This window comes from Rhinolophus sinicus, chromosome 17 (genome assembly GCF_057876585.1).
Source record: "Rhinolophus sinicus isolate RSI-liver-muscle chromosome 17, RSI-T2T, whole genome shotgun sequence".
Lineage (NCBI taxonomy): Eukaryota > Metazoa > Chordata > Mammalia > Chiroptera > Rhinolophidae > Rhinolophus > Rhinolophus sinicus.
The window spans coordinates 5,753,695-5,780,348 of record NC_142517.1 but is presented as its reverse complement, the minus strand read 5'-3'; the positions used below and the strand labels follow the sequence as shown (position 1 = coordinate 5,780,348).

General features: G+C 43.1%; 1 protein-coding gene across 2 annotated transcripts in view; it reads right to left on the bottom strand.

Annotated features, from left to right (window-relative positions):
* Positions 1-25,740, bottom strand: part of ERG (ETS transcription factor ERG) — a 253,703-nt gene extending 227,963 nt beyond the window's left edge. The window contains exon 1 of one of the 2 annotated variants that reach the window (XM_088794626.1): positions 25,457-25,740. The gene's annotated coding sequence lies outside the window, so the exon portion shown is untranslated. Of the gene's footprint in view, positions 1-24,341; positions 24,478-25,456 lie in introns of those variants that run through there. The other variant, XM_074325300.2, reaches the window with a different exon arrangement.
* Between the last annotated feature and the right edge of the window lie 914 nt (positions 25,741-26,654).

Genomic DNA, 26,654 nt, shown 5'->3' with positions numbered 1-26,654 from the left:
TCAAGCTATCAAAAAGGAAAGAGGTAAACACACATTATAATTTACACACAAGAATCATAGACTCTTAAGTTATAAGAGACTTTAAATGAAGAGGGAAATAAAGCCACGGTGGGAAAAGATATTCTGGAATGTTATGCAACGGGAGGCAGATTTGGGAGACAAAGCTGGTCCTGCTGAAGACAATCTACTCTAAATGAAGGTGCAGATGAAGACCGACCGACACTCTGTTTGCTCTTCAGTGTACAAAGCATCTCAAATTCCTTGCCTTCCCGGACCTCACAGTCTCCTGGAAGGTGCGTACGCATGTCTACATGTTCATGTCTTTGTCCATGTCATTATGATGTCTGTGTGTCTTTCTGTTGAAGCTCACAAAAGAAAATGACCTACCTGCAAACTGGAAAATGGAACTTGTCTGAATAAAGAAATGCTTGATTTGGAACTTAAGGATAAAGAAGTTGTGGTATATATACACAATGCAATACTATTCAGCGGTAAGAAAAGATGAAATAGTGCCATTTGTGACAACATGGATGGATCTTGAGATTATTATGCTAAGTGAAATAAGTCAGACAGAAAAAGTCGAGACCCATATGATTTCACTGATATGTGGGATATAAAACTGAAAGCAACAAAGGAACAAGACAAAGAAACAAAAACTCATAGACACAGACAATAGTTTAGTGGCTACCAGAGGGTAAGGGGGGAGGGGGCTGGTAGATGAGGGTAAATGGGATCAAATATATGGTGATGGAAGGAGAACTGACTCTGGGTGGTGAGCATACAATGTGATGTATAGAAGATGTATTACAGAATTGATAATCAAAACTTGAGTGTTCCAAATAGTCTTCCTATTTATTTGGACTCAGCTTTTTGAAAGATGCCATGTGTAGAAGAAAGAACCCACACATTGGCACAGACTTTGCACTACTATCTGCACTGTCTTTAGAAAGCAACTTAACATCCCTGGGCTTCAGTTCCTCAATTTATAATGAGGATAAAAATGTCCATCTTGTAAGGTTGTTATCACAATACCCTAATGTATACACGGACCTAAGAAATAGCAGCAAATATTATGTTAATATTATTAATGATTTTAATTAGTAACATTATTAATAATGGTGATACAAGACTTTTAAATAATTCCCTTGTTTTTAACTGACTGCACTATCAACCTAATGTGGTGACTTACTGACTTGTTTTGCACTCAGTTGTATATTCTGCACGTTTCTTTTTTTATCTGTGGTGTTATTAGTCAGTTTTGCATTGTGTCTTCACAGATTCTGTGTGTGTGTGTGTGTGTGTGTGTGTGTACACAAATGTGTGAGTGTTCCAAAAGGGGTTCCCACTTGCCCATTAGGTTTCTTCTGAAATCCATATAATAAAAGCAAGACATTTGATACTGCAAAGATGTTAATTGAGTGGATTCAAAACCAACAGAGTTCTCAATATATTTATACCCACAAACACAACTTCCTCGGCATATCAGAGAAACGAGGTCTAAATGCTAAAGGATGGAACATGTCACACTCAACTTTAGAAATGCTGGGCAGGGTGGGGGAGGGGTGAGCTGGGGACAGGAGTCTGGCTCATGGAATTCTTCAGAGAGAAAAACCCATATGGCATCTGAGGCCTCCCAACACGGGGGAGAGGAGAATTCTGAGAGGCTGCAGGAAACACCCCCATCCCTCCTTCAGGAAGTGCCATGGTCCAGGTCTCAGCCTCTGGATGGGCCAGCCTGCGTCCCATCTCCAGATGAGCCACTTCTCCCCATCGGACCTTGGGTGAGTCACCCAATGATTCTAAGCCTCAGGGTCCTCCTTTGTGAGTTGGGAATAATGGGTCTTCCCCCACTGGTTTGTTGTGAGGATTATGTAAGTTAATACAGATAATGCCTGTCACATCAGCACTCTATACATGTTGGCTTTAATGAGATCACATTATCATTTTCCATGGATCTAGTCCTTCCCACTCACTGCTGCTGTAGTCTGTGGTAAAGCGTAGCCCTCATCTACGAAGACTTGCAACTTATTTCATCTCTGAAACAGAACAGGTCCCATTTTAAAATGGCAGGTTGAACCCATGAGCTTACCTCTAAAACAGTATCACAAAAAGTAGAAACCCAGAGGGACAAAGAGAAGAAAGAGGAGACAATAGCCTGTGGGAGATACCCACAAAGTTTGAAAGATGTGAAGCCGATGGGTGAGTGGCAGCTGATGGAGGGGACCTCTGTGCCAGTGGAGGAAGTAGCCAGTACAGGGGAAATATTCACACCATGGACCCCAGAGAGGTTCAGGCATCTGAGGGCCCAGGGGGCAGAAGAGCAAGGAGAAAGATGGGACTGAAAAGTGAGCGTGTGTAAAAGTTGGTATAAAGACCGATTCAAGTGGTCCCCACCCCACCCCCTTCTGACCGCCTGAAGCTAGGTAACTGTTGATCTGTGCCCTGGCAGGTAATTAGAGGTCCCCTCTCCAGAGATATTGGGGACCCCAGGCCCTGCAGAGTGTGGGGATGAGACACTGCACTGAAAAGGAGAATATGAAGGTGAGCCACCCTCCCCCAGGGTCTTCTCTCTGCTGACTCTCGGAACACTGTAGCCCAGCTCTAACAACCCACCCTCATTCTACTGCCCTCCCCTGGCCCAGGACTACAGGGGTCTTCTCTGAAGATACTGACCAGCCCCAAGGAAAGCTGCAGTGATGGCCACTGGTTTTTTTCCCCAATGCCACAGTCAAGCCCCTACCCCTGTCATGGCACACACTCCAGCCAATAACACATGGGCACATGGGCAGAACGTAATAAATCGTTCTAAATATAAAAAACATCCAAGGACTACCAGACATGAGGAAAGCTTCCAACATGAGAGACAATGACCAAAAATCAACACAAACAAAGCAAGAACAACAACAAGAAAACTTAAAGCGAAAAGAGATGTCAGGAAGCAAAAAACAAAACAAAAATTAATCTCAAAAAAAACAAAAACTACCATGAAGATCCTAGAGATAAGAACAGATATTGCATCCAGTAAAAAAGATGCTAGAAAAAAGTCAGAGATTTAATTTAATTACTAAGAATTCCAGGAACAGAGCACATTAAAATAAAATAAAAAGAAAGAAAGAAATAAAGAACAGAAAAAAAGGGAAAATTATCAAAGAAAGAATACAGGAACATTTCCCACAAATGAAGAGTATGAACCTTTAGAGAGAAAGCGTCCACTGAGCACCCAACATAATAAAAGTAAGAAGACCCTCATCGAGGCACATCACTATGAAATTTCAGGACACCAAGAATAAAAAAACCTAAAAGTGTTCTGAGAAATGGAAGGGGAGCCAGGATGCATTGAGCTTCTCCACAACAACAGTAAGAACTAGAAGTCAACAAAGCATCACTTTCCAGATCGGGAGGGAAATGATGCTCAATGAGAATTCAATGTCCAGGCAAACCTCCAAACTGAGACCAAGAATGAGGTTGATGGGATGACGCTGAGACAGTGAGTCCAGCACAAGAGAGCCCCGGGGTGCCAGTGGACGAAGATGGCGGGCCACAGCACGCCTGGAAGCAGCCAGTTCAACTGGAGCCTGAGAGCACAGGACTCGCATGAGTCTTCCTCCTCTCTCCTCCAAAAACCTAGAAGATCGCCGAAGAGGAGATGCCAGTCCTGAGCGAAGTTTGGGGATGAGGATCTTATTGATAAGTCCAGAGAAAAAGTAAGGCACCACTCCAGTCCCAGTTACTAAGTCTAGGAAAAGTCACAATGTGATCACAGCACACCACATGGCTCACCTCTACATAACAGTTACATAGTTACAATAATGTTAGAAGGGAACCCTAATTTCACCGACATTGTTGTTTAACTACACTGGAAGGATGGAGAAACAGGAGGTGGAAGGCGGGTACTTGGACTAACTTCTCATCTTCCTTAATCAAAAACTGATAGTGTCCAAACTGGAAACTCACGAAGGAGCGTCATGAGCCCACAACTTATAAACATGGAGGTAAGTGAGAAGGACAGCTAAGAGGAAAAGTATTTGTCATTATGAGCCCAGAAATACTATTTGATTTTTAAAACTATGCATATGCACTATTTTGAGAAAAATAACAATTAAATGAGAAAAGTGATGAAATATGTAGGGACCCGGAGAGTGACTAAAGAATGGATGAATGTGTAGCAGATTTCTGAGGAAGGCAGGAGTCTAGAGGAGACATAAAACTTGGTCCTACGGGACTGTCACCTGCCCATTGTCAGGGCTGTGGAATCTGCCCCATGGTCTGACCGACACTGTGGGGAAAAAGGGGCACCAAACACACTCCTATTCATTATTTAGTAACATGCTCCTTTGTTTATTTAGGTCATGTTACAATACAAAAACTCTAAGCAAAAGCCAAATAGCTCAGTATAGTTATTTGGTATTGCACACACCTCTTCCCCAAATCCACATGCACATTTTTCAACTTTCATCACTAGTTTAAAAAACAAAAACAAAGAAAACACCCTAAATGGTAACTTGGCAGTATATTTCAAAAGATGAAAGACACACACCCTTGATCTCACAACCCCCTCCAGGAATGTATCCTAGTCTTTGGTAAACTACAATGAAATCTGCAACAGTGACCTTCAACCTTAAAAGCATGTGAGAATACTGATTCCTGGGCCTCGCCCCCAAGAGAACCTGAATTTATTTGTCTGTGATGGGGCCTGAACATCTGTGTTCTGCAGCCAGGATGAAGAACTCCTGGTTTCTAACAAAGAAAACTGGAAACAGCCTAAGCACTCCACTGAGAGAACTGATTAAATCCATCATGATAAAGCCATACCATGAAATCCTACACAGCCTTAAAACCTGTGGCAGGAAACAAGATATTTCATGAAACATATTTATTGACATGGACAAATACTTACAGTGTGCTGTTAAGTTACAAAACAGATTATTAAAGTGTATATGCAATATAATCCAATTTGGAGAGGAAAATGTATATAAGAGAACGGCCACTATTCTGGAATTAAATGCATCATCATTGTTGACAGCTATAATGTCTAAGTGTGGAAAGATTTAAATATTTTTTGCTTATCTGTATATTCTAGTACTTCCACAATGAGCAAAGTATTATATACATTACCCTCTAAAGTTCAAAATGCTTAGACATGTCACTTGTAAGTTTTAAGTGTTTTAACACTGTTTGTATAGATTTCAGCTCATGCCACACCCATGTTCCAATGAATAAACCGACATACACAGACTCACCCAAACTCTCCAGTGGTTTTTCAGGGCACATTCTTCCTGCCAAATCTCCAGGGTGAAAGCACAACTTTCCCATGGGTTTCATCTTTCCTTTGTAGGTAACAAAGTTGGGTGGCCTCAAACCCGGAATATCCTTCTAACTCTATTACACCCACTGACCTTCTGAATTCACCTTCACAAGTGTCTCTGGGATGAGAAGCGAGCTGCTATTATTGTAATCATATCAGAAATCCAGCCACGGGATTTGTGACTGCAAGGAAGACAAGGAGGAAGTCACAAACACACGGCCCGATCCCCTACATTCCAGCATTCGTAAACCAGTCAGCACCACTGGTGGAAGGCGATGGGGCATGGAAGAGGGGACATGAAGGAAGAACTGATTCTAACAGACACTCAGAGTATGGGTGTGTGTTTCTAAGGAGCTTCCAACATGAGGAAGGGGTTGAGTTATAGATCACGGAGTATGAAACTCCAGGAGGGTGCATCCCCTGGTGTTCTCAGCAAACATGGCAGAGGTACCATCGCTTTCATCCTTCACCTCACCCATCCTGATGCATATTCCTGTCTCAGTGCCCCTTCCCTATTCTTTGCATCAAAGTTATGCACTGAAAAGAACCAAGTAAGCTGCAGAGTCTTAAATAGCTACAAGGAGTGATCAAAACATATGGTGAATGTTTAAATTTTTAAAAATTTATTACAGTAAAAGACACATTGCCATTAATCCCCCTCAAAATACTCCCTCTCGCTTCCAACACACTTATCCCATCATTCTTGCCACTTCCTGAAGCAGTTCTGGAAGTCCTCTTTTTTGAGTGTCTTTAGTGGCGCTGTCATGGCTGCCTCGACGTCCCAAATCGATTCAAAATGTTTACCTTTCATGGTCATTTTGACTTTGGGGAAGAGTCAGAAGTCACACGGTGCCAGATCTGGTGAATAAGGTGGATGAAGACACACCATAATGTTTTTATTTGACAGAAATTGCCGTACCAGAAGCAATGCAGGACATGGAACCATTCTACTGTGATCAAAACATACGGTGAATGCTGCTGCCGAGTGCCATCCAACACAAAAGCAGGGATCTTCAATACAGGAAGTGGCACATCAAACCTTAGTAACAGTGTATGTGTGACAAGTTTCAACTTCTTCGGTGTAGTCAGTTGGGTGTGAGCTATGGTTGAGAGAAGGTGTGCTTTTAAAGTGTGCTGTTAATCATCCTCCATCATGACAATGCTCCGTGTCACACATCACTTCGGGTACAGAAATTTCTGTCAAATAAAAACATTATGGTGTGTCCTCATCCACCTTATTCACTGGATCTGGTACCGTGTGACTTCTGCCTCTTCCCCAAAGTCAAAGTGATTCAGGACATCGAGGCAGCCACAACAGTGCAACTAAAGACACTCATGAAAGAGGACTTCCAGAATTGTTTCAGAAAGTGGCAAGAACGATGGGATAAGTGTGTTCGAAGTGAGGGGGAGTACTTTGAGGGGGATTAATGGCAATGTGTCTCTTACTGTAATAAATTTTTTTTTATTTAAATATTCACCATATTGTTTGATCACACCCTGTATCTTCAGAAGTTTTTGACATTTAAGATAAAAACAATCAGGGAATTAAGACCAAACTCCAAATATGTAAGAAAAAGGCTTTAACATATGGCATAGGATGAACCGTCGGCTTCCTAGGTCCAGCCTCTTGCCACCTAGTAGCAATCAGGACACTGGAGCAAGCAGAAAATCTACAATTAGGTTTTACTACCTATAATGGAGGATTTATGGGATGGTTTAATTGGTAGTCGCAGGGTTAAAACCTGAAGTAGGGGAACAAAATCATCTTTCTGGATGTCCCAGTGAGCCCGCATGCATTCCATGAACTTTTCTTACAGCCAGTGGAGGCACATGTCTGCAGGGGGACAGAGTGCAAATGTAATTCTTCCTTCTTCTAACCCTGACACATGCCAGAGTCAACAACACAATAGACCTTGGTCCTTTTATTTAAAAGGAAAAATGGTTTCTTATGGAAGAAGAGGTCTTCAGCCAACACCCAGAAACTCAGATTTTCTGAAGAACACAAGAACCCATTCAATTCAGTCATCTCCAGAAATACCCCAAATCACAACACTCAAAAGGTCAGAAGAAGATTCAACTCAACTATGCATGTGTTGACTCTAAGAAAGAATATACCTGCCAAAAAGGATTCCTTCCAGTTAACTGGGCCCAAATTTATAATCAGAGTCTAGCAGTCATTATTTACAGGGGGCCTGTGACATATGCTGCATTTCAGGGAAAAACCACAGATTGAGCTGCTCAGCCACCTGCACTGCTTTCCTGCCATCTGAGCTGAACCTTATAAAGGAGTTCCTGGAATCCTATTTAGACTAATGGGCTGAGACCTGCCCCATTCAATCAAAGCTGCATAGCTATATCCTCATTTGCATCTTTACTGACCAATCAGAGCAACTAGATAACGATCAACCAGAACAAGCAATTCTGACCAGTCAGGACAGTGTTATTTGGACCAATCAAACTGTGATTTAGATTAATTTGCATAAAAATGGAGCAATCAGAGACCAGAGCTCTCTATGTTCCCAGGCTTCCCCTTTGGGGGGGGGGGGGGGGAGCACATTTTCCATTTCCTCCAGAGGCTGTTTCCCAGGTTTGCAAACTGTTCACCTAAATAAAGTCTCTTCTTTTTCTGCACCCAGACTGGGGACTCCTGTTGGCACTGGATTGGTGGCAGCGACATTTTATTGATGAATTTATCGGTCTGCACCTTATTGTCATCTTCAGTGCTGGCAAAATCATTTGAAAATCTTCCCAGTACCATGTGTGGTCAATGCAGAGATTAATTAAATTGTATGTTTATGTGAACTCCACGTGTTCAGAGAGGTTTCAAGTAAATATGAGAGGGGAGAAAGGCTTGAGGGGTATGTTGGCTGATGGCATAGAGCGGGGTAAAACTGTCCTCTGCAGGGGGTGACTCATAGCTAAGTGCTCACAGAAACCACCCAGTGCCCCAGCTGTGGGAAGCCAGGGTCCCAAGGGACTAGAGTGTCCCTGCTCACCCATTTCCCTTTCCATCTCTCAACAAATGTTAGTGGACTCGACCATCTTCCCTAGAAGGGTCTTTGCAGCCACACTCTGTCCCCTCTCCAGGCGGCACCCCTGGATCCATATGGATTCAGAAGCCAACATAAATAAAGGCCAAGCCAGAAAGAGGAATGGTAGCAAAGCAGGGCTTGACTGGCTTCCTGACTCCCCTGAAAAATGTGGCTGCATTTATTAGGGTGGCATTCTGTCTGCAAATCAATGTGACAATATTCTTACTAAGTTGAAGAATCCCCTCAAAAGAAGCTTCTAATTATTACTCCACACTACAACAAGATGGAAAGACATCTTTGCTTTGAAAAATTGCATTTTCTTAAAGGGGATTTCAACTTTCCAAGAATGAAAGCACCTTTCCTAGGTCCCTACTGTCTTAGGAAGGCTTCTATTTAGGTTATGCTTACTTAGCACCCTGGAGCATTCCTGTATGCTGACTGCAGGTGCCACGGTCTATAGACTATCAGCATATAATATGGTCCTTTTCTACCTGAGTAATTAGCCGTAGAGTAAAATCCAGTATAACTGGGGTTCTCCTCGGATTTCTTTGAATGTCTAAGTGGTCTAAGGAAGAGACAACTTATCCTGAGTTCTAGGCTCTGATGATGAGATTATCACAATATTTATAGAATTACTGTAAACACCGTAATCTGTGTAATAGATCATATGTACAAGATGTGATAAATATATATATATATATATATATATATATATATATATATATATATATATATATATGGTGAATGCTGCTGCTGAGTGCCATCCAATGAAAAGGGAGGGATTTCCAATATGGGAAGCGGCACATTAAACCTTAGTAACAGTGTGTGACAAGTTTCCATTTGTTTGGTGCAGTCAGTCGGGTGTGAGCTATGGTTGAGAGGTGGGTTTTAAAGTGTTACGTAAATCAAGGATCACAAACAGTGCATGAAATTTTCTTTCAAATTGCAAAAAAGTGCTAAAGAGACACACAAAACATTAAAATTAGTTTATGGTGACCATGATCTGGTACTGTGCGACTTCTGGCTCTTCCCCAAAGTCAAAATGACCATAAAAGGTAACCTTTTTGAATCAATTCAGGACATCGAGGCAGCTATGACAACACAACTAAAGACATTCACAAAAGAGGACTTCCAGAACTGCTTCAGAAAGTGGCAAGAATGATGGGATAAATGTGTTCAAAGCAAGGGGGAGTATTTTGAGGGGGATTAATGGCAATGTGTCTTTTACTGTAATAATTTCTTATTTAAACATTCACTGTATTTTTATCACACCTTGTACATATATATATATATATATATATATATATAATCTATGTAATAGATTAGATAGAAATATGTAAAATATGTAATAGCTTACATGTATTAAGAGATTAGCAGGAGGGAAACACCACACAAAAAAAATTATATTAAATAAAATTGAGCTAAGCAGTGATACAACTCTGAAATGGCCCAGGAAACTAAATGGTGTTTGACATATACTTTTTCTGGATACAGACAAGGACTTAATGTCACCATTGACCCTGGTTGGTCAGGATCACCAATGTTTTCTAAATCCTTAGACTGTTTCGTAGTCAACAGTCCCAATTATTAAGTTCAAAGGGAATTTCCCAGAAAGGGCAGAGCAAACTGTCAACTGTAGCTGTAGAAGATCAAATACACAGCTCGCAATAGAAATAAATGCAATATAAATATTTAGGCAGACCTTGTGGTATGTCATCTAATCTGACCCTATTAGCAAAAATAAATAAATAAATAACACTGTGATTTTACTTCTGTGGCATCCACTCTGAGAGCAGTCATAGTTTGAAGAGGTATTTTTAGTGATTTTTAAGGGCAAGCACTCATTCACTTCCAAAACTGTGCTCCACATGACTGTGACACAGCACTTGGGTCGATTCTCCTACTTGGTTCTGATGGTGGATCACCACTGACTCAAACTAATGTGTGTCAGAAATCAAAAAGACACAATTTGAAAAGATGAAGAAGAGAAAATAGGCTGAGGAAGAAAGAGAGCGTTCATAAATAACATTACTTGACGTTAAGCACCTCTTAAAATGCAGAAAACAGACAAAAAGAAGGGAAGAAAATGTGCTTTTACCTTCCAAATACGGGCACAGCCAGTGACGGGAGGGGAAGAAGGAGGGGTACGCTCTGGGGCTGAGAGATACAATGGACAAGATAACCACTTGAATCTCCTGCCTGAGATAGAAACAGATTTCCTTAAGATGTTCCAGAAAGACGTATACTACCAGAAAATATGAAGGGGACCAAAGTTTTGCCACCCCAAAATATACTGTTTGGGATACTGATTTATGCTGGTTATTAAGAAACAAAGACTCAGAAAGAAGTTTCGATCCCCAGCCCTTCCCTGCCTAAAAGAATTCAGACAAAAAAACCTGCTTAAAGGAGGGGAACATCACCTCAGCATCATAACATAAACTAAATGGCAGACAGGAAGAACTCTAGCAAAGCCTGCTTGTTGAACTTCCCTCTGTGTCCCACTGTTTCTGGGTGGCCCGGCAAGAATTTATTTACGAAATGTTTGCTCTTTCTCATCTACCTGTAATCTATCTGCTTTCCCTTTGAAATCCCAGACCCCTGCCTGCCTCTCCTTAGTCCAGAACGGCATATAAACCTCCACTGACCGATGCATCTTCAGGTCTCATATTTTTATGGCAACCCTGCATGCACATCCGTAACAAATTTTGAACATTTTCTCCCGTTAATCTGTCTCATGTTAATTTGATCATTTCGCCAGGCAGAAGAACTTAGAAAGGTGGGAGGAAGATTATTTTTCTGACCCTCACAATATCCTAGCATTTCCTATACCACGAGCTGGAGGAAAGCACCTAAAACAAAACTTAATCTTTGTGTCTTCTGCACTCACAGTAACCTGATTTATCATTTGATTTTTCCTATAAGATAAGGGCCTCTGCCACCCCATTACTCACTTTGAAAACTAGAGGATTTGCTAAGACTGTTGGTGACGACAGAGACTCAAACACAACATGAGATTTTTACCAAATGGCTCTAGGTTCACAGCCCGCATTTCTTTCTCTTCCTAGGAATCCGGCGTACTTTTTCCTATTTTCAGTCTCGCTGGGTCACTTCTAGTAACTGTGCTTGAGCAGACCCTGTCAGCTCCAGGGCGTGGGCGGGCAGCTCAGACTCTGCCTCACAGAACACTCACCCTCCATCTCTGAGTCAGTTGCCTTTTAATGGAAATACTATTCAGTGATCATTTTCATAAAAATTTGTGCTGGCGCAGTTTTGTTTCTCTTGACACTGGCCCAAGTGTTTTTCTCTTCTGATTGATTTTCGGTTGAACCTCAGCGTGTCTTTTTTGGTTGTTTATTTTTTAATACATTTTCCATTTTTACTGCAGGGGAAACGTTAGAGCCAATGTGACCCAGCTGCACCCAATCAGCCCCACGACCCGCATGTATACAGCCAAGATGATGGGGAAAACGCCGCCTGTGGAAGCCCAGGGCTGCTCCCGCCCAGACCGGAAGCGAAGGCGGCCTTCCCAGTGGCAAACACAGGGGACACTGTCCCTCTCTTGGGGACCTGTGTTTGCAACTTGGGTGTTTCAGCAGACCATCTGACCTCATGCACCCTAAGTCTAATAAGTTCTCTGCCACCTTTTCTCTTGCGGAAAGAGTGTGGTCAGCCATTTTGCATGTTTAATGGAACCCTTTGAGAAACACGCAGGGCGCTCTCAATTGCTTGTCGCTTGGTCCCTGTCAGGTTCCAGGCCATACTCTACACAAAGATCAGAACATAATGATAATGCCCTGGCTTACTTTGCATTTCCTGCCCTCCTTCACACCTTTCTAAGACCTTGTCCTGGCATCTGCCATTTTCTTCTCTTAAACAGTCAGAATCTCTTCGAAGTTAAGCATCAGCTCTGTGTATTTAAGCCGTGCATCCCCAAGGAGGCTAAGATTGGTCCTTGGAGGATGAGAAAAAGTCTTTCTCTGTTTATGTATAAAGCACAGAGTTACCTAAATATAGATATACATATGTGTATAATATAAAATACATAAACAGATATACAGTATACCTGTGGTATTAAATTTTAATGTGGGAGAGGGGTAACTAGAAAAAAAATTGTCTGAAAAGACTCCTTAGGGGGTTGGTCATGAAAAAAAAGTTGAAACACACTAATTAAAGCCAAGGGTAACTGCATCACAAAATAGTGTCACTTCTTGCTATGTTAGCACCAAGGCATCAGTACCTCAGTGATACGTAAATACTAAGACTGTTGTTTATCCCAATCTGATCAGGATATCCCCACAATCATTTCTATAAGCTGGCAATCGGAAGAATTACAATACAATGATTATACTCTTTAACCAACAATTCACATACATATATGTTACCACCTGTTTTAAAAACCAGTGGGTGTTGAGCACAAGAAACAAAACCAAAATATAAAAAAAGGAAAGAAATAAAGAATACTCTGATGCAAACGACGCCGATGACTGTACTTGTCTGAAAACAGCAACCTAGTTTTCAATGCCTAGGAAGGAAAGCGTTCTCAGGACACCTTGTCATTCCATATTAAGTATCCAATGCAACAATCATCCTTGCCTTGCCTCAGTCTATTACTAATCTTGCTTATTCCAAAAAGGAAACATCCATTTAACTTTCTCAAATGACATGCAAGTCTTATTTTCACTTGCTTGGAGCAAAGACTAAAGAAGCATATTTGATCTTGCTTCCCTCGCCAGTGCAAACGTTAACTCACTCTGATCCTTTTTTCTACTTCTTTCATCTGGGTTGAGCCCAAATATATCCCCAACCTTTTGGAGAGGTAGCCTGCATTTCCAACAGGGCCATCTGTGATGCTGCTGCACCTTTTCCTGGCCTGCACCGGCCATGCCCCTGACGGAGAAAGAAATAGAATCATTTTACTCATGATCTCAGAGTTTACCTACACCAGCATCAGAGAATATAGAAATAATTTTGCGATAACCTCAAAGGGTGAATTCATAGTGCACAGACAGTAAGTACAGTATGTTTTCTGTCCTAAAAATCCCAGGCTAGGGCAGACTTATGAATAATTACCAGTTATTAGGAAGTCTGCGAAAATCCCCACCGTCTTATAAAGATTGCATGGCGCTCATCGAATCTCCTTAAGGCCTCTGTTTCCCTCTGCTCCGCAGAGGTCCCTGGACCTGACTCCTAACTTCCAGGGCCAAAGAACGCAGGCACCTGCCTCCAGCAAATCCACTCCGATTCCCCCTCATTCCCAGACACAAATTTCCATGAAAACCAGACACAGGACAGAAAGCAAGGGCAGACTATTCCAAAAGCACTTCAGATCTGCAGCCTGATTTCATTACATTCGCTGGCTTGTTTCTTTTAGCCCCTGCGTGAATCCACGGCAGATGAAACTTCACTGACACTGGTATTTCAAAACTGTGCAGTCCATACACTTCAGGAAATAAGACCAGTGCAGGAGGGAGAGGGGATAGGCCTGCAGAGGGAGATGTGGGAATTCAGAGATCAGGAGGAAGAGGAAAACACTTAGCAATGCTGAGATTCCTCGACAAGGTGACTCTACGGGGTGGCATTTGTCATATCGCTTAATCCACCCAACACATCTCTACAGCATGAAAGTTGTTCAGCCTGAAGGGGAAAAAGCTTCTACAGTTGTCATTACTGGTGATCCTAGTTTGACTAAATAGAGCAGTTTCCAGAAGCACATTTTGGCCGTTTCCTACCCACAAACACTATAGACGGGAGCAGCTGGAGGGGAATCCATTTGGGGCAGGGGTAGGCAGTCCTTTGGGTTCCTGTCACCTTCACTGCACTACAGTTGAGAGCTGCACCGGAGAGCTGACAGTCCTGCGTTTAGCAGTTTGTCTCCGAGGTCCTGCTTGATGATGTGGCAAGTCGTAAGGACGTTACCCTTCCCTGAGGAGCCACACACCGCCAGCCTCAGGTGCGGGCTGGCGGCGATGACACGGCTTTTCCTCCAAGGTTCTCAGCACATGTGGCTTCCATCCATGTGGTCTCGTATTCCTTCTGTGTTTAGACCACTTGCCTCTCACATTCTCATATTTACACATGTTCACTGAACGCAACCCCAAGTGAATTATTTAGGAAGTCTTAATGTGCTTCAGACTTCTCAAATATAATTTAGACTTTAAATTAAATTTGTTCTCCCATGGGAGACTGGGAGGCAGAATGCAGTGTGCAGCGTCAGTAGAACTCAAACAGAAGTTTAGGTACCTCTGAAAGGATCCCACCTGGTGGCCAGCGCTCCATGGGGGACGAAACAGGACTCAACTACAAAATTCAACTTGAGAGCAGCAGAGCCTGCTGTGCACAAAAGAGATTTTCATACATTTTTGTTTGTCCCTGGATGGCCTACAACCTGAGATATATAATGATATAGACTAGAACACACAGCCATGCTCCTTAGTTTTGAAGTTTTGGGGTTTTTTTGTGTGTTTTTTTAATAAATCACGGTATTCTTTGTCCCTCGATGTTTGATGGCCGATAACTGCACTGAATTAGCTGTTAAATTTGATACGGCAATTTGAGTTGAGAAAAGCCACACATATTTGATTTAACACAGTTTCGTTTTTTTTACAGTAAGCACTGCCCACGGGGAAAAATAAACCAGAACAAAGAGAGTGGAATTCCCTTATCGTGCAGTAGTGATAACGAAAACAAACTATCTACAAGGAAGCACAGACAAGGAGTTTGCTGCAGACCAGGCACTGAACTGAAAATAAATTTCTTATTCAGGGAAATAAGTAAGAATCTTAGTAAGAAATACTTAAGAATGAGTAAGAATTAAATCAACTCAACCATGTGCATATAGTAAAAGGGTCAGTGGCACATTCCACACAGTACATCGATCATCACAAGTGGCATATGAGCGATCGACGGACTTTGTGAGACTTTGCCGTGAACTTCAGGGCTGCATACGCAGAGAAAAGCCCGTGTGGAATGCATCTGCCATTACCAACTTGTGTGGAGATGCGCTCTTAGAAGCTAATGCTGTAGCAATCCATCTGACTGATATTCTTTCTTTCTCTGGGGTGCTAGCCCCTCAAGAATGCAGTCCGTCGAAATGATAAATTGTATGATTCTCAAGAAACTGTCCACATGCTTGGGTTGTTTGTTTTTTGTTGTTAAATGGGCAGAGGACCTGAAGAGACATCTCTCCAAAGAGGACATACAAATGGCAAATAGACTTATGAAAAGATGCTCAACATCACTAATCAGAGAAATGCAAATAAAAAACACAATGAGATATCACCTCACCCCAGTCAGAATGGCTATCATCAACAAGACAAATAGTAACAAGTGTTGCAGAGGCTGTGGAGAAAAAGGAACCCTCATACACTGTTGGTGGGAATGCAGACTGGTGCAGCTGCTATGGAAGGCAGTGTGGAGGCTCCTCAAAAAATTACGAATAGAATTACCGTTTGACCGAGCAATCCCTCTCCTGGGTATCTACCAAAAAAATCTGAGAACATTTATACATAAAGACACGTGTGCTCCAATGTTCACTGCAGCTTTATTTACAGGGGCCAAGACATGGAAACAACCAAAATGTCCTTCGATAGATGAATGGATAAAGAAGTTGTGGTATATATACACAATGGAATACTATTCGGCGGTAAGAAAAGATGAAATAGGACTATTTGTGACAACATGGATGGATCTTGAGAGTATCATGCTAAGCGAAATAACTCAGACAGAAAAAGCAGAGAATCATATGATTTCACTGATAGGTGGTATACAAACCAAAAACAACAAAAGAACAAGACAAAAGAACAAAGACAAAAGACAAAAGACAAAAGAACAAGAGAAAAACAACAACAAAAGAACAAACAAATGAGAAACAAAAACTCATAGACACAGACAATAGTTTAGTGGTTACCAGAGAGTAGGGAGGGAGGGAGGGGGGTGGGAGATGAGGGTAAGGGGGATCAAATATATGGTGATGGAAGGAGAACTGACTCTGGGTGGTGAACACACAATGGCATTTATAGATGATGTAATACAGAATTGTATACCTGAAATCTATGTAACTTTACTAACAATTGTCACCCCAATAAACTTTAATTTAAAAAAAAGAAAGAAAATGTCCACATGCAAAATAGGAAATGTGCCATGATGCCAGGATTACCTTTAACTGGGGAAACACACACAAATAAGATTTTTATGCATGATTCCAACGAAAGCAGCACTATTTGTTACCAGGGGTACAGAGTTTCGGTCTGAAAGCAGGGATTTTATTTTGCCTTTTAAAAGCGCGAAGTGAGTCATCAGGAAATCATATACACATATTCCGTGCCAATGTGAAAACTGCAGATTTAGCACTGAACATGGCACGCTAGCTTCAATTCTTTCCTGCAATCATATCTGGTTTCATGGTGGTATTTGGGGTGACACTGCCAATGGAGACACAAAAATTCTATTCCTGTGACCAAGCTATACAGCAGACTTCATGGTTACTAACTCTATAAAATCTGAACTCTTAGGCTGAACTGTCTAAACCTAACTGTCCAGCATGGTAGCCATCAGACACACATGGCTACTGAGCACTTGAAATGTGGTCAGTCTGCTGCTGTCAGTGTGAAGTGCACACTGGTGTCAAAGACTTAATATAGACAAAAATCATGTAAACTATCTCACCAATATATTTATATTAATTACATTTGAAATGACAATGTTTTGGACATGTGTTACTGAACTAGATTATTAAAATTAACTTTCTCTGTTTCTCTTTTTTAAGGTGGCTACTAGAAAATGTAAAACTAGACATGACACTCACATTCTATGTCCTTTGCTCAGGCTCTGTGTCACCCTCCTCCCTTCTTGTCACTTGTGGGTCCTCCGTTATGACCAGGAGGACTCCAGATGGCAGAGTCCAGGCATGGATTTCAGAGTCAGTCTGCCCGGGTCCCGATTCTGCTCTGGCTCTTACTATCTGTGTAAGTCTGGGCTCAGCACACCCGAGCCTCCCTTTGTTATTCAGGAAAATAGGGGCAGTGAGGGCCCCTCCTTCAAAGAGCTTCGGCGAGGATGACCTGTGGCAACATGTACCCCGTGCCTATACCATCTCGTGAAGTCAGGGTCAATCACCATCCTCCAAACATGACGTTCTCCCTTCCCTTTTGCAAGATTGCTTTATTCCCTACCTTTGAACTTCACATTTAGGTTACTGAAATTGGTGATTAGATTGGTCCCTCCAAAACCCAGGAGGGTTGGGCAGCTCCCGAACCACACGACCCACCTCCTAGGTAACACTTCCAACACTCCAGGCGCCTGATGGCCGACCCTCCTGCCTGTGCCACCTCCCCGCCCCTGCCTGTCCAGATCCAGCATACAGAATGGCACGGCTTTAGTGCCTCACCCTTCGGGAAACATTTTCTGATCTCCCTGTGGTACGGTTCAGATCCCTTTTTTGACTTATGAGATGGACTATTTTATTTATACTCTGCCTTGTTCCAAAACAAAATTTAAAGTGATCTATAAAGACATATGCAATATAACAAGGTTTTTTTAAAAAAATTCAGAAGGAGATGCAAAATACTAACAATGAGGCTAAAGAGACGCAAGAACATAAACAGGAGCTAAGAATGTGGTGGCCCATGGGTCTTACACACACGCTGGAGCTGGAGCACAGACAGGCCTCTGCGGGGCGACATCCTACCAAATGCTCAATCACTCCTGAGGCTCAGACTACAAGTGAAGCTGTTCCATGAGCCCTTAAGGGAGAGGGGGCTGTGTGATGGGATAGTAAGCCTGCCCAACAGCGGTCCTAGAACAAGCCCAGTGTGTCGCATGCGTGGGTCTCTGTGATGGCCCCCAAAATAGCACATCAGAGTACTTGATATAGAAGCCCCTAGGGGCCACTGCCTCCATCACTGTACAGTGTAGGGTCTGGGCTCACTGTCACACTGGCCTGCTCTGAGCAGGTGGCACCACTGAATGTGCCACTTTTGTTAGCATACACACTCACCCCCTTTCTAGATTCCGTGACATATGCATTCACCCTTTCTAGATTTCATGGCATGTGTACTCACTCCCTTTCTAGATTTTGGCTCCCTGAAGACATGATGTTGCAGTCTGTACAAGACGCCCTGCCAGTCACTGTGCCATTCCCCATAGAGTGAGCACTTTCTAGTCTCTCTTCCTTGAACTTGCCTTTCTGTGGCCCAGGATGCCCTCCTCCACTAGAGTCCTGAACCTTCACAACCTGGGTCAGCTCTGACCACAGACCAATCGCTGCCTATCCTGCATTCCAGGGCATGCCACTTGCCCTGCATTAATCTCCCCCGTGTGTATTTGTCCCAAGAACACTGCAGAGTGAATGCTATTAGCTCTTTGGAGTGAAAAGGGCTGCAGTTTTGTTTACATGTTGTCAATACAACTCGTTGAAAAGAGGATAATTCAGGCAGGCCGCTGACCGCTGGCATCAGACAAGTGGCCAGGCACACTCCATACAGGAATGTTCTGACTTTTCCCATTAAATTCGCAGTTGTTTTTCAAATCTCCAGTAGATATATGGCCAATGTCTTAACAGTTCCTAATTAATCAATGTTCCCCTTCTCTCTCTTAGCACAGTGCTCTCATTTAATAGGTGATCAATACATTTTGATTGAGAAATGTGTTTCCAGGTTGCTTAAAAGAAAGAAAAAAAATTTAAGATGATTTAATGCTTAATTTTTGCAAAGAAAAAAATTATACTGATGCTAAATGGAGTTACAAATGTGATCTTAACATGCTCACAAACAAAATCCTTCTCTGTCTAGCGGTAGCTAGTTTACTGTGGGTTCTACATACTTATGGGATAATTTTATTGACTCACCTCTGGTTTTGCAATTTGGGTACAGAGTACTTAGGAGAAATTATGCTTGTGGGATGTTCTATTTAATTACCTGTATGTACAAGTCTTAAATAAATCAAACTTCATCACGAGATGGGATTAGAAGACTCGTCAGGACTGACGCGACTTCCGCTATAAAATGCTCTCTGCTTCTATAGCTGGGTCTTTTGGTTTCAGAACTTGGGAGTAAATACTAGTAATGTGCTGCTTGAAACCCCTTCTCCACAAAGGACTTGCAGCATTTCCTGGAAATGATCCCTGTTTTCATTATTTTTATTTTAGCACTCCATCCTGAAGTAATTTCACTGCCAGGGTCAAACAGACTAGGAGGTACTTTTCGATACTGAAGCAAATCTTCCCTCTCCTTTTGTTTTTTCTGTCGTCCTGCTACGTACGGTCTCTCGCTTTGCAAGAAGAGCCAGCCTTGCACGAGACAAGTTTAAATGTTGTGCAGTTACAGCCCCAGATCTGTAAATACGGCAGCAGGCTCATATCAGCTGTGTGAGGTGGGCTCTAATCTTGATGAGAATCCATTCAACATGCAAGATCTTCTTAGCATGTTCCTAAGTCAGCCGTTGGTTTCTTTTCAACATGTTTTTACCTCATTTCCTAATCAAAGAAACCTCAGCTATTTAGTACATTTCATTAAAAGGCTCATGTTGAGATTGTACGTGTGAGTGGTTTGTATTTCCAAACATTTCATTTTACTACTTCAGTGATCACTTATACTGTGCTTAGAGCTACATATGTCAGCGTAAGATTTCCTGAAATGTACCTTAGTCACTCCTGCGGTCCACAGTCTTACCTGCCTACCCCACCAGGCTCCTCAGAGCAGCTCCTTATGGCAGCTCCTTTCAATATCTTCTCAGCAGCCTAGGATCACAGTTCACTCCAGCTGCAGCCGCATCCCAAACATCAGGGGCACACAGGAAGAACAGCACTTTTCCCATCCTCAACTTCAATCGACTTATTATATTAAGGCAATAATGGGCAATTAACAGAGTAAGTTCTTGGGTTTCTCCTACTGTTGCAAATAGTTCAGAGCCTGCTGTCCCCCTGTAGCTCAGACAGAAAGGAGACCACCACCGGCTAATCCAGTTCCACCATGCAGCCAGCACAGGACTGCATACCCACTATGACTTCTTTGAGGTGGCTACACACACACCCCTGCCCCCAGTGCAGAAAAATGTGCACACTCCGATTCCATCTTTCTCTCACTTTATAACTTGAATGACATTATTAAGCCCCAAGAATCCACAACATACCCACTCCATCAGTGAGAAAATGAATCTTCCCACTAAAATCTGAGAGTCCATCAGCAGAACTATGACAATGGTCCATCACCAACACACCTTAGCTCCTTTGCAGCCCTGCACTCAAACTGAGGTGACAACACACTTCTCCACTTTTCAATAAAGATTTGGGACCTTTGCCAGAACCAACCCTTAATCAAGTGAAAATAACGGTTTCCTGTTTAAAAAAAAAAAAGGGAAAAAAAACAACACGGTAGATGTACCTGTTTTCTTTCCTATTCATTGGAGGGAGGTTTTTCTCCCCCTACAGTGCGTTTTTCCAGGGGGACTCACTATTGGAATAATATTACTCCTAAAAGGAATTCCGTATGAGATAACAGCATGTGTGAAAATCTCATTCCCACTAAAACAAATCAAAATCATAGGGTATGTTTTAAAAGGAGGCAGTTACAGATCCAGGTTTTAAAAACCTTTAGACATGCTACCCATTTTTCCTAGATCAGATCTCACTTCTAGTTCTCTAGGCTTAAAATTTACAAAGTGACAAATTCATTCAAAAGGCCTATTTTACACACTTTCAGGATATTTCAGTCTTCACACACTGCCATGTTCAAATAGGAAAAGTCACATAACCAAACTTCCTTTGCACACACTTACGAACACGAACTGAATCAAGGTAACCGAACCCCTCACTTTCATTGTTAAATTACTGTTTCTCATACACAATCAGGATCTTCCAGATTATGACATGTCACTGTAAAAATAGAAGAACTTAAAAGTTACTTTAAATCTAAAACTTAGACCCAGTGCTCCATTTTTAGATACACCCTTTAATTTCTTGGTGTTGTCTACATCTTACTTACATTTAAATTTAGGAAAGTAATTTTAGATCACCAGCCTTCACCACCTTCACAAGATTCGCAATGTTACAAATACCAACTATCCAATCCTCTCTCTTTGAAATACTAAAATGTTTAAAATAAAAGGTAACATTTTCGGGGTGCAGGAATTTCCCCCTGGCTATTCTGAAAAGCTGGTTCCGATGATAGTCCAGCCATTGGAAATTCCTGTTTATCTACAGAATAACTGCTTTGAATCACCAAAAGTGAGAAAGTGTATATTGACAACACATAATGTACAATTAATTAACTGACAGCTAAAAAGCCAACTGAGGGTGCAAAGTAGGACCAACAAGAACGTCGTTAGGAACATCAATACAGACCTCCTGTGTCAGCACCACCAATCATTGCAGTGACTTTCAAAGTCCCCCCAAAACTCCAACTCACCCTGCCACTACCAGGGATCAAAATTATCTGAGCTTGTATCCAAAATATTTGAATACCTCCTTTGTGCCAGCTTGTTTTTCTCACAAATACTACTCCAAAGGGTTTCATAGTTTCAAGTTCAAGGTGTAGATCATAAACAAAAGCTGTACTTTGAAGGACCACACTCCCCAGGAATGCCCAAACATCCTTCCACACTGGAGAAAGAAAATCGGACCCCTCTGTCATTCTCCTCCTCAACATAAAAGCTTGCCTGGGAAGCAAAGGGCGATGGAACTAGGAGGTGACAAAGAGACCTGCATTTAGATGGATCAACTTCCAACTTAAACTGAAAACGGACAGAAAGCATCAAAAAGTTGGAATTCTGCTCGCAATGACTTACTTCTGATTTAAGCTACCTTGACCACATCTGGCTTTGCAGACTCCAAAAGTCTCATTAGAAACATGTAGGTGTCTCTATGTCAACACCTCCTGCAGAGAGTTCTAAGAAATAGCTGGCAGCGCTGATATTTATTCAACATGACAATGTCCCCCCACCACTCCATATCATATGACTGATGCTGACCTGCTATCATTTTTCACTGGGAAATAGGAAAAGATTTTAGAAACATTAGCTCCTCTGTCTTCTGAAGAAATAAATCCCCCCTTTTATTATTTTTTGTTGCTTAGGGATAGCTAACAAGAAAAAAAAACAGAGCCAATATTAACTTTAGAAAAAACATGTTGAAAGTGTTCTATTACTTACAATATGAGATATGATATATTCCATACAGGCAGCATATATAACATTTTAGAATACTATGTAAGTTAAAAATCAATATTGACATCTTTCAGAGATGCTTTACTTCTTACTTTTACAACTGGCATTCCACTGGGATCTTAGCCCTTACCACAAATAAAATATCTGTTTTTATGAGATCAGAAATTCAACAAGATTTTTCTTTAATACCAAAACAAAACATGAGAAGTGTGTATGGGGGGGTGGGGATATTTACACACACATGTACAAGCAGCCCCATTGCATAATCCATTCAACATGAAACACTAATTTTCAAGTTTGCCTAAAAAAAGCACAACAGATTAAATTTTCAAGAAGTCATCATGAAATAATAGATAGATGTAAAATTATGTACCACAATTCTACCCTGAATTTTAAAAATAATATGAAATAATTATAAAGTTAGAACAGAACAGAAATTGAAATTTTAAGAGTAATAACTCAAGAGATAAAGTACTCATTTACCAGTCTAGGGTAATTTCCAAAAGTCATTGACTCAAATTGAAGCTAGGGTTACCCACCCGCAAGCAGCATTTGTGGTATTTGTAGCTCTCAGAAAACCTTTCTTTAGAATTACAAAGCTTTACTTATTAACCACAAGTTTGCATAGCTCATCCTATTTCCACTAGAATTGTAATTTCAATGGTAGGATTAGTTCATTCATTACTTGACACACAGCGAATTAACTTAACTGGTTGGGTTTTTATATAACTTCTATTGCCTGGTCTTCCCACTGATGAAGGAGCCGGCACAAGCTGATGCCAGCAGTGCAAGGGTTAATCCCAGGAATGTGACAGTTCTGCTGGTGATAAGGTGAGGGGAGCTGAGGCCGTTCAAGGGCTCTGAACTACTTGAAGAGAATTAAAATACTCAAAAATAGTCAGTGGTAAATAAACTCTATGCCCTGTTATGTTATCCTGAGAATAATAAAATAGGCTTGTTGTTTTTACACACATTGGAAGTTTTCTGCACTACAGAAGCTACAGAAACGTGAGTGTGAAATCTGTGGCACATATGAATATGTTCTTTTGAAGGATAAACCAAATTGTTATATAAACGAAAAGTTGTATTAAATCCACATCAGCATTAAAACTGTTTATCCAGTTTATTGGGCAGTTTAGTCTGCTAGTAATAACACCTAATTCTTTGTGCTTAAAAATATTAAAGATAACTCTATGCAGTACCTTTTGGAAAACGTCTATACAATATATAATAGCGATAAGTGGTAGACGGATTTTAAACAAAACCCAAAAAAGCAAGCTGATAAAAAAATGACAGGCTACATTTTTAAACGTGAAGTTTTCCAATTAAGGCGGAACACTGGAAGTACTATATAAACGTAACAGCTGCAGGCGGAGGTGTCAGAAGGTGAAGAGACACAGACAGACCGAGAGGGGGACGAGTAAAGAGACGCGGCGGGTTTAGGAGCGCGCGTCCAGGGCGCCGTCGGAGCGCCTTTCCACGCGCGGAAGAGCCAAGCGGACAGTGACAACCAAGCCCACACCTGGTCTCTACTTTCAGCCAAGGGTGGGCTTTAATTCAACCCGTATTTCCACTCCAAACAAAAAAAAGTCTTTTGCTTGGAGCCCCGGGTTAGGCCCCCGAGGTTTGCTCTCCTGACCCTCGCCAATTTCGGAGTGCCTGTTCCTCTCCAGGCGTCCCGACCACGCGTTTTCCGGGGACCCGGGCACTGGCGAGCCATCCCTCCTGGCGTCGCACGCCCCACCTGTCCCGGAGCCGTCGGAAGAGCCGACTACTCGCTGCCACCATCCCCGCCGCCGCCGCCGCCAGCGCGGGACCTGGCAGGGCGCGCGGGGCGCCAGACTTACCCGCAGGCGAGCGCCGCCGTCGGGGGAGGGCGTGTCCCACGCGTGTGTGTCCGCGCGTGTCCGTGCCCGTGTGTGCCCGCGCGCGCGCCTGGCCGTGCGCGCCGAGCCGGCCGCACTGACTCCCGGGCGCCGACGGGCTCAGCCCATGGTGTGGGCGCCGCTCGGGGAGGCTCCGTCTCCCGCCAATCGCGGAGCAGGGCGGCCGCCCCGACGCGCGACTCGCGATCCCGGAGTGCGCGCCGGGGGCGGGGCGGGGGGGCGTGCGCGGGCGTGCGTGTCCACGGGCGCGTGGGTGGGAGCGCGCGTGTGTCCAGGTGCGCGTGGGTTCTCGTGGGTGCGCGTGTCCGTGCGCGCGCCCTCGGGCCGGGGAGCGCGGGCGGCGCGGGCGGGTCTGGGCGCTGCTCGGTTGAGGACAGAGCTGGCCGCTCCGCCGAGGAGGAAGGGAGGAGAAGGAGGAGGAGCGGAGCCTGCGACGACGTGAGCACCGAGCGAGCCCAGGCCCGCGCGGGAGAGGGACCCGGGACGCGCCTCCAGGAGGAGCGAGGAGCGAGGACCCGAGAGCAGGCGAGAGGAGGGGAGGGCAGCGACAGGGACAGGGACAGGGAGGTGGGGAAGCAGCGGAGGGGCTGGGTCCTCCTAACTCGGTGTCGCTTGTAATGAGGAGTAATTTTTCCCCAGCCTCAGCCGTTACACACATTAAAAATAATAAAAGTTAAAACTGGTTGCTGCAGAAGTTTAAAATGACCACCGACTGCCTTGGATGCTATTAATTACCACGTTGCCCTGGGGCTAATGGAGAAGAGACGCGCCGCCCAGGTGCCGCCGCGTTAGTGCGCTGGAGTGGAGACCTGCGCGTCCCCAGCGGAGCGCTGGGACAGGACCACGGGGGCTCGGGAGCAGCGGGATGCGGTCGCCAGGAAGCCAGGATGCTGAGAAGAGACTCCGGCCTGAGGGACTGACGCGGTGACAGCAGTCCTGTGAGAATAGTGTCCCCAAGAAATGGCCTCCAAACGGAGGAGCCGCGAGGTTCCGCTTATCGACCTTGGGGGCACTGTGCTAAGCCCCTCCAGATGTTTTAGTTTAAAAGTGAATGCTGCCATCAAAATCGCGCTTACCTGAGTGCCGCTGCTCTTCACTCATGTCCCGCGGGGACCGTCACGACAGTCCCTACGCGGATCGCCAGGAACCCATCTGAGAGCGTCCTCTTGCACACTCTCCCCTTTCTGACCAAGTGAAAACTACTCATGTCCCTCCCTCTCCAAATTTTAACAGCCAAGAATTTCAGCAAACAGCCAGAAAGAAAGCTAAGTCCCACCACCCCAAGGGAAGGGAGGGAATAAGCACTCCTTTAATTTGAAAAATAATAATTAAAACTCCCTCAACTTTTAAGGCCGGGCAGCACAATCTATTAATTGGTCGCTATTAACATGCAGTTTTATTGACCATAGCACACAGAAGTCTGATTGTGAAGGAGGAGTGTTTTCAATGAAAGTGGAGTTATTTTAGCTGCAGACGTGTTTACATTTCTGTGGTTTAGTCTATAACTTTCTCTTTTTCTTGCTTCAGAATTCTGCTCCATGAAGCAAAGCCCTTAGCTCCCAGACATTCCAAAAAGTCTGCCAAAATAATAGAAAAAAAAAAGAGAGGGAAGAAAAAACACACAGAGACCCCCAAGTCTGGGTCAGGCTCAGGGTTGTAAGTGGGTATCTTAGGTATGCCCCCTTCCCACACACTTTCCAGTTAAAAAAAAAAAAAAAAAAAAAAGCCTTCAGAGCTCCATTTCCTGTTTGCTGGGGAAAAAATAAAATGGGTCTAAGCAGCTGAGTTTAGAAATCGCTTTCTCCAGGACCTATAGATTCAGAGAGGTCTTTAACCCTAAAGATGCCAAAATGGGCTCATTCATTTGAGAATCAAACATTACACACTCTCCAAGGAAGTGCTTCTCTTTTAAATGAACAACCTTCATGAAAGTACAAATGGATTCCTAGGAAATTTCTTGAACAAAGAGGTACACCATAGTAGATCAGACACAAGCCCACTTCTCCAAAGGAGGCCAAGAGATGAGACCAATAAATATGAATATTGAGAACAGAGTGCAGGCCTCTGACAAGCATGCATCCTTTTCTGTCTGAGGTTATAGTGTAAAAATGCAGAATGGTATTAAAAGGTGCACATTTAGTCACAGGGTCATGCCAGTGTATGCAATCTGTGCTAGATTCGTCATTTGCAAAATTGATTCCTTTGTATTGCTTCCCAGTTACCCATAAGTTCACATCCTCTGAAAAATATAGTCAACCTGCCTCTCCCCTTAAG